At 39.6% G+C, this 13,624-nt stretch overlaps 1 protein-coding gene across 1 annotated transcript in view; it reads right to left on the reverse strand.

Moving 5' to 3' along the window:
• Positions 1 to 9,912, reverse strand: part of rnf19b (ring finger protein 19B) — a 44,659-nt gene extending 34,747 nt beyond the window's left edge. The window contains exon 1 of the mRNA XM_085345728.1: positions 9,675 to 9,912. The gene's annotated coding sequence lies outside the window, so the exon portion shown is untranslated. The remainder of the gene's footprint in view (positions 1 to 9,674) is intronic.
• Between the last annotated feature and the right edge of the window lie 3,712 nt (positions 9,913 to 13,624).

The raw sequence follows: 13,624 nt of genomic DNA on the forward strand, positions 1-13,624 counted from the left end.
GTAATGATCTGAGCATGGCCAGTAAATTAATATCTACACAAACAACAATGGTGATGAAGCAAAATATTAATTTGACTCTATGTAAAGTAGTATTAAAAACCCTCCATTATTATATAAATTACCTTACTGCAAACCTAACCGCAGAGCTTTCTAAGTAATGACGTGACAGGCTGCAGCCTTTTGTGTTTACAAGACACATCTCTCCTCCACTCTGGGTTTCAGCCAAAGTGCCTAAACCCTCCCATTCCTAAGAACTTGACTGAAGTTTATTGTCTTTGCTGATTCCAGAGAAAAATGTCAGGCTGCTTTGACTCTGATCTTTCTTTTTCTCATTGGCTCATTCCTCTTGTGCAGCTGCAGATCTGCCTGAGGAACAGAGTTTCATCCTCTATGGATTAAAAATTGTTATATAGGGGCGATCTTATGGCAGCCCCTCCTTTGACCTTTGATGGATGTTTTCCTCCTGCTCTCCCAGATTCTAAAATATATAAACACACACATGCGGCAGATTCAATATGCCACCAAGCACAACCTCAATAAAGCAAACGCCACTTAACATTTCTTTCCAGTCTTTCACGAAACACATCAAATCAGCCTAAACTGATTATCCTGTTGTTGCGCTCAGCTCATTCGAAGGCATCTTATCGGTTCGGATAAAAGCGTCAGCTAAAAGGCTGCAGTCTAAACCGACTGATGACAACACGAGAAAGTCCGCAGAGAGCAAACAGCTCGGCTCAGGCTGTTATCCTGTTTGTAGTGATACCGAGTAAAGCCCTGCTAATCTGAGAGCGAGGTCCAGGAGTGGAACAGGTGGTCCCCCTTCTCAACCAGCAGCTAATAATGCACGATGTGTGTGTGTGCCTGTGTGTCTTCAGAGAAGACAGCTAATTAGAATCAATCAGCTAATAGGCTAGCTGGCCCTGTTGTAAAAATGCCTCTGTGTGTTTTTGCAGAGCAACTGCAGCACAACGCTGAATTTCTGTGAACTTGTGCAAGAACTTCTAGGAGGAACTTACGTCTTCATCAGTGTCTTCGAAGAATGCAGCTAATAAAAGCATGTGACCCATTATTTATTGTTTCATAAATGCTTTGTTGAACTTGGCAGTAAAGTGGTCATTCTTCTGTTGTTATGCACAGTTTGACCCTTATTGTTATTAATGGTTTGCACGGGCCATCTCGGGTCCCGCTTCACATGCCAAAATTTCCCAGGGTACTGGTAAGACAGCACTTTGCATGTCAGCTGCACAGCTGTATGGGCGAATGAGCGAGTGAGAGATCAACTGTAAAGCCCTGATGTCGAAAAAATAAAACACTTTAAACGTTTAGACCTCCATAGTAGCAGCACATGCATACCACTGTGGAGGGCCATGAGTGCCAAAACAAATTAAAGAAATACATCATTAAAAAATTAATTCAATGTGTTATTAATTAATAAAACTGGTAAATAATGAATTTAATTTAAGACATTTTCTATTCAATATTAAATCATTAAAAATGTATTATTTAATTAATTTTGGCGCTCGTGGCCCTCCATACATGACTAACGTCTAAATGTTCCTTCACAAGAAGAAGTCAAGCAAAAAACACCGTCACGGTCGATCGGCCAAGGCTGCTTCTTCGGAGCACGATTAGCACGATTAGATATCATGGCTGCTCATCAGGGTTATAATAATAACGACCTCATACTTTACTGCTGAATCACGGCCATCTGGTCATACTCAACTTCTTTCCGCTGTTTGCCTCATTGCACAAATCATTTCTTTATAGTTATTCACAACGGCCACTACCTGTTGTTCCCAATGAGCGTCAAACATTCAAGTATTCACACCTGCAACCTGCAGGAGGACGGTCATGGGAAATACAAGAACTAGTTTTGGTAACGACTAAGTGATTCCTGGTTGATGTTTTAAATGCCAACCATTTCTCTTTCATTATGAGCTTCCTGTCATTCACAACTATAAAAGTGTCTCATAAAATTCCAGTTAAAACACCTGTAAAAGAAGAAAATTATGTCTTTATCAGCGAATAGAAGTTAGCCTCACTGAGGTGAAGATCTGGATGTATTAAGGAGATGGAAATTGTTGGGTACGTGAACAAAAATATCACGGGGCAGAGCAACCATGACCACAAGGTGGCCGAGATAAACCCGTAAAACCTTTTTGCACAAATCGATTAACTTAATTGTGATAGCTTAGAAATATAACTACATATAAAAGATATAAAGGTTACGTAATATAAACTGACTTATATGGGTCATTACCATTTTACTTCATGAAAGTCATGCCAGGAAATTTATCTTGTTCCATGCTTGGTATGTATATCAGGGCTGGCAGCCTCCAGGGCTAAAAAACCAAGCCAACACGGAAGTGCCAAAAACTGTAGTGCCCCTGTGGGCCCTGGAGGCTGTCCCCAGAAAGAAGTCAATCCCCAAGATTCCCATGCTAACATGGCCAACTGTACAGCATTAAAGCGTGTTTACACTCCGGTACATAAACTGGTTTCGGGCCGTATGGATGGTCTCTTTTTTGTCTTTAAGCAGTTAAAGCACTACAGTTTGGTTCAGCCTCTCCAAGAAGTCGGGTTCAGGTTTTCCTGCGTGAAACTCTAGTACGTTGTTTGTGTGTTGAACAATAAGAGACTATAAATGTAGCTTGTTAACCAAGCATACCAGCAGTCACTTCTGACTGAAAAAAGCCAACACAGCGGTGTTGAAGATGGAGACTATCCCAGCTGTCTTGGGGCAAGGGGAGGGTCCACCCTGGACAGGTTGCTAGTCTGTCGCAGGGCTAACACATAGACACAGACAACCATTTGCACTCACATTCACACCTATGGGCAATTTAATGTTTCCAATTAATCTAACCCCACTACCTGCATGTCTTTGGAGTGTGAGAGGAAGCCGGAGTACCCGGAGAGAACATTGCCGCCACACAGAAAGACCTCGAATTTAAACTCAGGACCTTCTTGCTGTGAGGCAACAGTGCTAACCACCATCCTGCCCTCTTTAACTGTTAATGAGAAAATCATGCTTAAACCTAAAGGATCTGGAACTAGACAGTCTTGCTTTTAAAATCCTAGCATGTTTTGGCTTCATATATAGTACAAAAAAACCCTGAATATCATTTAAAAATGTACTAAAATGTTAACACCAATAAATTCACTGCTGCCAAAACTCTAGTCTGTCACATTTAGTGATTATTTCACACTGTTAATTTTATTTATGTGCAACTTTGTATCACTAATCATACTTTTATTTCACAATCAACCACGCCTCAGCAATTGCATACATCTGAAAGAGATTGTGCGCTGATAAGATTAGCTGGCAATTTTTTTCAGCGTGGGCTGAAAAAAAATGAAACTGTTTCGCTTTCATTTAAGTTGCGTTCAAAAGAAAATGAGCGCTTACTTTAAACACCTAGTTTTACTGTAAGGGTTTTAAGTGCAAAAAGGTCTGCAGAGAGACTAAGTCACATTTCTCTAAAAAGCATTTTCTGATGAAGATCACATGATTTTTATATCAGTTTTATTTTGTAAGCCAAGCAGAATGAGCTGGGCGATGATGCTGATAATGGATAATATTCTGTGGAAATGCAGCTCGTACAGCCTCTTCCTTGGAAACGAGCACACACACAAGACCTGCATACTATTAGAGTGTGCGCGTGTGTGTGTGTGTACACGTGTGTGTGTGTGTGTGTGTGTGTGTGTGTGTGTGTGTGTTTATATAAGCCTCTCCCCTGAGAACATTTACAAACAGCTTGTCAAATTTGGCTCACCCTAAGCTTGTTGCTTTCTTTTTTAATGACTGATATTTTTATTGAATTTTGGATTAACACAGAGAGTCAGAACTCTCAAAGACAAAGAAAGGAAACATCTTAAAACAGACGACAAACTCTGCATCCCGTGAATAACAGAAAGTCTGATTAATGAAGAGAGCTTCAGGTAAATTTTAAAAAGGTCATCTATTCACATGGCACCACAACAAGAAGCAGATTAAAAAGTTGAGCTTCCTTCCCTGTGAAATGAATTTGAATAGAATAAAATATTTGAATCACCCGCATGAAGCTGTGCCATCTATTTATTCTGTTCCCACTCCCTTTTTCTCTGGAACTGGACAACGCTGTTGGCCACTTTCCATATCAGCACTTTACTGCTGCTGCATTCACTCTGTGCCTCTAATCTTTCTATCAATCCGTCTCTAAGGCCTGTTACTGATTACTGAAGATGCAGAATAATTTGTTTCAGGAACTATTAGTGTCATACATTTGATAATTAACGTTAGGCATCAGTTTGGGACTTTGGTGCAGACATAACCTGATAATGAGAGCAACCAGGCATGAGATTCATTTTAATAGCTACTTGGTTTATTATTCTTTGTGGTTAAATGTTTAGATATGGTTTTAAGGTTAAGACTGTACAGTAAACCTGAATATTTAAAGCTGGTGTTTTAGCTTCTTTTTAGCTGCTGTTTTGGATCTGAAGCCTTCAGAGTCACTGTTTTGGTTTGACTTTAGTTGCAATTGGCTAGCAAACTAGCTAGCAGCCACACTGCTACCCATTCTCTCAGGAGGTGGTGGAGACCAAAACAGAGCCAGAAGGAGAAACGTTGCGAAATACGAACCAAGAGTGTTGGAAATCAGAGTTACTTAGTTTATCATTAGTTTTATGTCTTATATTTAGATTTGAGTTACTTTCCAGTGTGGGTAGTTTCAGTTTAGTTTTGCTCAGTTTTTAGTCTTTGTTTTAGCTTTATTTGCAAAGTGGGTGGTAAGATTTCTGAAGCTCAGATTAGACAATACAATAGAAATAAAACACTTCATGTAGATATTCCTGCAACAAAAAGATTTGTGCTTGGAATGGTTGACTATTCACCCTATATGACAAAAAATAAAACTACATTTTATTTTTGTTAGTTTTGTGAGTACATAGTAGTGTTTTAGTTAGCTCTCACTCTTTTTTTAAATTGTAGTTTGTGGTTTTATCTGTTTTGGATCTTTGCAACCAGACTAATGCCAAGGTGTGTGAGCACAGTCTCCCATTAGCACTCATAGGTGTGGCTAGTTTTACAGGTGAGTTTCAGAAGCTGCGCTGCTTTGTTGGCATTAAATATCGGCACAATTTGCAGTTGTAAATGTTAGTAAATCTTTTTGTGTGCTTGATTTAAATGTTCTCCTCTCTTTATTTCACACCTTCAGAAAGGAACGAAAACAAATCAGTGGCAAAAAAATCTCACAGTTTCCACCTCCTATACGCACTTTTTTTAAAACACCAAAACCCAGCTTGTGCTTCCACAACGTGCTAGAAAATGTGACCTATAGTGCCTTAAGGGCTATAGTAACAACGCTTTTCTCTTTATCTGCAGTATACTGTACAAATTAAGTGATTGATTGTTTGGCCATTAAATTTTTGCATTTTGATTTGATCATTTTTAAAATATTTGCCAGTTAGATTCTCTTCATGGACAAATTTACTAGCTAGCTGACTAACTTTGGCTCTACTTCACACTAACACCGGATATTTTCTATAAATCAGTCGACAGGCAAAGAACAGAAATCAGCAGTGATGAGTAATAACTGCAATTTATAAGAAATGACTAACGAAGAATTTGCCCTGCTCGATAAAGTTACCACAAATACTGTCTTAGTGACTAATATCTATCTATCTGGAAACACATAAAATGATATTCTTAAGGGATTCAAGCAGGGGAGGCAGATGGGTACACAAATGGAGAGTTTGAGTTTTCTCTCTCTCCCACTGACGCTCATTAACACCTCTCCCACACACACGCACACACATAAAGTACACTGAGAGTCCAGAGCGATGCAGTGGAAGGTGGAGGTAGAGAGAATCAGGCTGGGAGCTTCTATAATTAGAGGAGCATTCAGGAGCCATACTGCTGAGTTGTTGAATGTTTAATGTGAGGCCGAGAGCCGCTGCAGTGACTGAGAGGAAACCTCTGAGCTCCTATGCATCTCCTCATAACACACAAACTGAGACACGCACAGCGAGGGACGGGGCGAGCGGCAGTAGTAGTAAACTGAATGAGTGGATTCAGGTTTCAGAGAGGAAACAACAGCTCACACACACACACACAGTCCATCTGAGGGTGTAATTCCCGGCTATTGTCTGTAACCTGAAACTCGTAATGGCACAGAAACTTGAAACTCCTGTGGATGAGGTAATCCTCTACCACGTACTCCAAATATAGTCACTTGTAACACTTTTTAACTTCACTTCTTCGTACAATATGCTGTGCTTAATGCAGTTTGGTTCAGATGACATCATATTCCTTACCTATTGCTTTGAAAGGCTTTTTCAGTGAAAATTTTAAGACTGTTAAATGTTTTAATAATGTTCTATAACTGATTTTTTTTTTACAGCTGCACCTGTCCTGTAAAACGTCTCTGGAGATGCTTCCAGGCAGCTCAGTATGCAAATAGATTTGTTAAACAAAACATTTAAAGCTAACAAGCTGAAGACCGAGACATTATGGATGGAGTCACACAAACCACCTGCAACTCAACACCTCAAAGACTAAGGAACTGGTTGTGGACTTCGGGAGGTCTAGAGCAGGTCCACTGCCGGTTCAGATAGAGGGGGAGGAGGTGGAGGTGGTCAACAAGTACAAGTACCTCGGGCTGTGGGTGGACAATAAACTGGACTGGTCATGCAACACAGAGCACCTGTATAAAAAAGCCCAAAGCCGACTGTACTTCCTCAGGAGGCTGAGGTCTTTTAACATCTGCAGGAAGCTCCTGAGGATGTTTTACCAGTCGGTGGTTGCTGGAGTACTTTTCTATGCTGTGGTGTGCTGGGGGAGCAGCACAGCAAAGAAGGACTCATCCAGGCTGGAGAAACTGATCAGGAGGGCTAGCTCTGTGGTCGGCATGAAGCTGGACACTCTGGTGACAGTGGCAGAGAAAAGGACATTAAAGAAACTGATGGACATTATGGACAATGCCAGACATCCTCTGCACACGGCCATAAACAACCAGAAGAGTCTGTTCAGTGACAGGTTGCTTCTCCCAAAGACAAGAACTAACAGACTTAAAAACTCCTTTGTCCCACACGCCATCAGACTGTTTAACTCCTCCCTGGAGGGGAGAGGGAGGGGAAACAGGAGGACAAAGGAGGGGGGAACAACTAAGCTGTAGTGCCTCTTCACCTCACTGTGCAATACCTTTTGTGCAATACTTTTGTAAATAGTCAACAGTGCAATAGACTCAATACTTGAAATGTGCAATTCACTTGTATTTTTATTTTTATTCCTATTTATTCTATTTATCCCCTTTGTATATTTTATTTATATTGTCTCTGTATTTATATATATATATATGTGTGTGTGTGTGTGTGTATTATATATATATATATATATATATAATATTCTGTAACTCTGTAACTTCTGTCGGTGCTGTGCTTTTTTGGAAATCGAATTTCCCAGAGGAACCCCGAGGGATTAATAAAGTTCTATCTAATCTAATCTAATTAGAGATTAAAATTTAAGCACAGTTCCTTAAACAGATGTGTTCAAAGTACTATTTTACATCTCTGTGTTTTTAGTGCTGCACTAATCAGGTGCTTTGGATTCGACTCCATTCTACTGATCCTATTAAACATAGATTACATTTGGCACATTGGTCCAGTCCATTAAATAAAATGATAACAGCCCAGTTCCACTTATCCACAACCACAGTTAAAAACAGCACTCGGCTACACTACCCATGTACTTTTTTTTGATGGACTCTACATGTGAGATCCTGGAGAAAGCCCACGCAAACATAGAGAGAACAGAATGTGCTTCTCGAGGTCAATACAGATCTTTGAAATTTTAAAAACAATTAGACTGACTTTAAAACGTTTTACAGAAGTAAAAATACATTTGTCAGCGCACTCTAGTGGCCTCAAACTATGTCAAACATGCATTTTTTGGCATTTTCTCCTGCTATTAATTTTACAGGTTCACCGTAATAAACCTGTTATTAAATGATATTAACTGATATTTGGCCCTTTTTTTGGTTAACTGACAAAATTAATCTGATATAACATAAGGATTAAAAAAATCCTGGCTATATTGCCTTTTTCTAGGATGGGGAAAGGTATTCAAAATGTGACCTTAAAACAAAACAGCACTGGCCATTCAAAGGTATCATCACGCTCTGGGAGAGGTAATAATTGACTATTAATTGACTTTACGCATCCTCTTTGTTTTTATGCTTTTCCTTATTGTGTGTTATAAATATTTCGTTGCATAACAGACATGAAAAGAGTACAACTGATCCCTGTGAGCCAAAAGCTCAGGCTTCAAACTGCTCTAAATGCTCAGTTTATCATCCCAGCAGCTTCACCCACCTGCTGGTAAAACCTTCTGTTTACGAGGGCTAGCCAATCACAAGAAAGTTGTCTTAAAGGCAGATGATGGATTGAGGTGAAGCACAAAGGCTGCGTATTACGTGAAAATCATTTTGACATGTGAATCATACACGCTGAGAATAAAAACAATGTGCAGGAAATAGTTCCTGTTTAGTAAAAGGCCCGGTCAACACTGATAACAGGCCTACTTTACGAAAACCAGCCAGACAGATTTACAGACTGTGTCACGTCTATGCCACATTCAAAGAATCAAAACAAACTCATCATGCTGACTCACCTGCACTCCAGTCATAAAAAGATAAATATTAGTATTGGTTATTTAAGGGGTGACTTGGAATAAAAAAGAAACACCATCACAATCTGTAAATCTAAGCAAATCTACTATTTGATGTGTCATTCACCAAGACCAGTACGGCAGTTAAAGAGTTTTTCTTTAAGCCTTTAAACACTATTTACAAGGATGTCAAATAACTATATGGAAACGTGACACAAACGGGAACGCCTCATTAAGCCTGAGCTCTCATCCCAACATCAGAACTGAACCATGTCATTATTTACAACTCATTTCAACTCCTTATCTGATTCATAACATCTGCAAGGGCACCGGTTCGTGCTGGCTCGCTTGTATTTGGTTGTGCTGCTTTTAGTTTGAGCGTTTCAGAAAACCCTACACTGGGGTGCTGGTGATGGTCACCACACCCCGGCGGTTCAGAAAATCTGGCCTGAAACAGAAGTAAAAGCCCCCAAAACATAAATATTCATATTCCTGTGAGGAGTGTTTGAGGAGCTCTAAGCTTCTGTAACACCTCCTCTAACACTGCGTTTTATTATCATGTAAGGCTTCTGCTGCCAGCTTCGTTTTCACAGTCATGTTTAATGTATTTTTTCCCATCTTTTATGGAAAATACACAGTGTCCTTAGAGCAGAGTGACCGGGGAGTGGCAGAACAGACAGGAATGTGTTTTAAAGGCAAAGACAGGGCAGCGTTTTAACTCTCAGGATGACTTGGACATTCTGCTTCTATAGTTTAGGGTTACACTGCAGCAGCTGGGCTCGTCCTCGCTGTATTTAAACAGCCTACATGACTGAGATTTTTCCAAAAACGTGGATGGTTTGCTTTGAGCTCACCTGTGACTATCAGGCTTTTTGAATGACCATTCAGAAAACAGTTATTTTAGTGGCAAACAGATCTACGGCCAGTTTTGTTTTATTTATCTCATACATTCAAATATAAAGAGACACATTTAAATCCGTGACATGTCTGTTAAGCAGCTCATGCAGCAGAGGGTTCATCACCGGACACTCACCCTGCTCAGGACCGGATTTCTTCCACAGGAGAGGCTGGGGAGCGATGCGGCGGCCGTTTCGGTGCTCCTGTGCTTGGCTCGCTGATCTACAGTCTGGGTGTAAACCGTCCTCCGTTACCGTGCCAGCCTCTGTCTCTCTTCTCGGGCTCGGCGGGGGGTCTCCTGGCAGGTGACGGCGGACTCTGATTTTCCTGCGCCCCAGGAGCGCAGCGCAAAAACTCTAATCTCCGCAGCTCGCTCCGCGTCGCCTAGCGCTCTCTGGTTACCGCCCCACCGCCCCCTGACGTCATGGAGGAAAGCCCTGGCCGGTGACGTCACGTCACCGTCAATGTGGAAACCCCTCCCCGTGGCGCAAGGGCTAGTTTACTGTAAATGTGCAAAAATAAATAAATAAAAAGGACAGATTTGCTTTAGCTGCTTCTTAGATTACCACCTCTAACACAGCAGCACCATGTTTATCTATTAAGATATCTGTCGGTAATACATTGGGTCCAAATCCCAAACGATGGTGAACTCATTTTTATTAAACACATCAGTGATCAGAAGCAGAAATCCCTCCGAGAACAAAAGTTTATTGTGCCAAAATGTTTCAGATAAGACATATTTACAGCGCCTTTGAAGATAAATACCACAAAGTGCTTCACAACACAAAACAAACATTTACCCAAAACTAAGTGTAAAAAGATTTTAGGCGCTTTTTAAAAACAGATCATGGAGTCCACACATTTCAGAGTTTCTGCTGCTATCAAAGCTCAGCCTCCTAGTTCTCAGTCTTGTGCTGTACAGCCAGCAGGCCCTGGTCACATGACCTCTGCTGGGGATGAAAATTTAAAGTGTTGTACAGTAGTGCTGTTTCATGCAGGGCTCTAAAAGCCAAATCCGAAATGTTAAAGTGGATTCTGTAGTTAATGTGGAGCGTCAGTGACCTTTAGGTGCTTAGAAGACTCAGTGAGAAGTCTCACAGAAAATATGTCTCAATGAAGCTTTGCTAAGACAAATGAAAAATGAATCAATAACCCAGATGTGATGAAATATAGGCGCGACACGATGCTATCTCTATTAGTCATAAAAACAACACCAAGCCAGATATTTAACACAAGCATTCAAAGTGAAGACTGAGTCTAAACCTACACATAGAACTTTTAGTAAAGTAATTTAGTGGTAAGGAAACCTGAAGTTTCCATGAGCTTCGCTAAGTTGGAGAAAAGTGGCAGCCAGCCAACCTTTAAGTCTAGGAACACATTGTGGCTTAAGGGAGATATATATAGCGTAGATGTCATCTGCATAGTAGTGATAAGAAAGGTCTTTATATGTTCTCAAATGTCTATGTTTCTTATCACTCAAAATCCAGCAGATATAACAGAAACAGTACAATCAAGATGTTGCTGGAGACTCCAAGTGATAAAGTGGCGCTGCAACGCCTGCCTGAAAAGGATCAATTATTAACGGTTTTTAGGAATACTTTTGAGATGGATCTATAACTGCCAAGAAGAGACGGGTCGAACTTGGAGTTTTTAAAAAGTGGCTTAAAATTACCAGGGACCTGATCAGAGACCAGGGAAGGATTCATTACAGTGAGCACACAGGGAGCATTTAAAATGTGAAAAGAATAGGAGGATGCTTTCATCGAGTCACCTCAGATAAAGAAACACGTTAGTCTTTCTAACATAACAGACGGAGCGAGAGGTAGAAAGAGACACGATGAAAGAAATGATGTTGAAGGAAAATATTTCCCCAGACCCTGAAATGATTCCACTTTCATTTTAGAACAAAATACTAATAGTGAGTAATCGTTTCACCTATTAATAAACACAGCCTTGAATTCCAGCCACACTTCTTCACGTAGGAAACATGACTGGAATGTCATGTCTTAAATAACATCTTATACAAACATATATCATACACAAGCAGTCTGATACCAGGAGATAACTATGACATGCTTTGTTTGAAGGACACAATAGATATATACGCACAACTATTCAGAAATGTTGCAATCCCACATTACATACGTTACCTTACAAGAGAAACTACAGAGTAAACATAAATAATATAAACACATATGGATCTGTGAGGAAAAAATAATGTTACAATCAATTTAAAGCTTACAGTTCAGAAGATTTAAATTCCTTTCGATCCAAAAATAATTTGACCTTTAAAATACAATTTAGACGTTACCCCATACAAGTTAATAGTTTGTGTTTTATTAAAAAAAAATCCTAGATCCAACAAAGAGCAACCAAAGCAATGGCAAGAACATATAATACCAGGATAAAAATGCAAGAAAGTGTATGTTGAGGGGTTAACCGTCACTGCTTTGAGCCCACGTGCTGCTTTGCAATAATCCAGGGTGACTACTCTGTGCTCGGCTTTTCTAAAAGAACCTCTTTGTTCTTATTGGTTACTCTCCTTTTCCTACAATTAAAGGAGGAAAGGTTTTCAGTATGAGTCATGCCAGATGCGTGTCATCTTTTCCTGTTTCCAAAAAAAGTCTTTATTTGAGTAAAGACCAAAAAGAAAACCTTTTTCTTCTTTTTTTGTAATTCACAAGTTAAAGATATTTGATGCTTAGTCTAAATGCGAAGGATCAGTAACTGAATATTTTCAGTTTACAACAATACAAAAGGAAAAAACGCACTTTCACATTTGAGTTACAAGCAAATCTCAGAAACAGTGACCTCTAGAGAGGGTTAGGTGACTTCTGCAGGATGCAGCTGCTGCTTCAGACTAAGCTGCAGGTAAGCTGCAGGCATGACATTTGGGTTAAAGTGATCATGTGATTTTTATGCTCAGACAAGTTCACATGCCCTTATCTGCTGCTTATCACTGATAAAGCCGACTTCCAGGCTCTTTTTATTTTATCTGGCTGATAAAATAAAAGACAGCTTTGTGCTTCTTATCACTAGTTTTACTGAAAACCAGTAACATATACACAAAAGCTCCAAGACTGATACCATCATTGTGCTGTCTTTAAACCTCCAACTTATCCAGACATGTTCACACTGCACCAGTGAAATAATCTCAGACAAAATAACAGGTTACATTAAATATTTAAGACTAGAATCAATTCAATTCAATTCTTTATTTATTTGTCACATGTAGTTATAACTAGTACAACACACAGTGAAATGTTTTTTCCGGCTAAAAAGTACTCCCCCCCCGACTGTGCATCTTACTAAACTTATAATAAAAAAATATCTATATAAAAGTATAAAAATGTATAATATCGTGCAAAATATTACGCTGTAATAGTTAAGAGCTATAGTGTACGTATTTACATAAATACAGATGTAAATGATAATGAAGTCTCCAGTTCAATCTTTGTTCAAAGGTCATGTAAAAAACCTTTTTTTATGTGTGAGGTGTACAGGCTTCACGGTTGAGGGTTAAAAGGTAAACAGAAACAATTTGCTTCAACTTTTAAGTTTAAAATTAATTACATTTTAGCTTTGATCATGTTTATTGCTACTAACTTATGTGTTTAGTATTTTTTTGACATCTCAGTCAGACAACTCACATTTGGGATGATTCATGACGGCTGCGGATTACTATTAAGAGTTTGGTGTCAAGGCTCTGAGCTCATCACTCCCTACAAATATGATGACTAAACATCACACATGTGCAACTTAAATAGACCAACAAGTCTGGTATGTTTTGGGTGTAAGACGCAGTGCAGCTCAGTTAACATTTGCCTTAGAAATAGGGCTGTGTTAACCATCTCTGGGAAAAGTTTCACCATGCTAGCTCAAAGCGGAAACAGTGTAGTGACAGCAGCTTCATTATATTTTACACGAAGACTCGGAAACCTGTCATTTCCTTCCTGTGTTAGAAAAAACATGTTTTATCGCAACAAAAACAAATGGAAAACTTAACTTCAACAGTTTCCTGCTTAGATTGTGCAGCAGTGATAGGATCCAGGCATCAATCTCCATCTTAAGCAATCTTTTCCAGAA

Source organism: Diplotaxodon limnothrissa, linkage group LG22, assembly GCF_057381915.1.
Source record: "Diplotaxodon limnothrissa isolate DT_005_m linkage group LG22, D_limnothrissa_male_GT1.1, whole genome shotgun sequence".
Taxonomy (NCBI): domain Eukaryota; kingdom Metazoa; phylum Chordata; class Actinopteri; order Cichliformes; family Cichlidae; genus Diplotaxodon; species Diplotaxodon limnothrissa.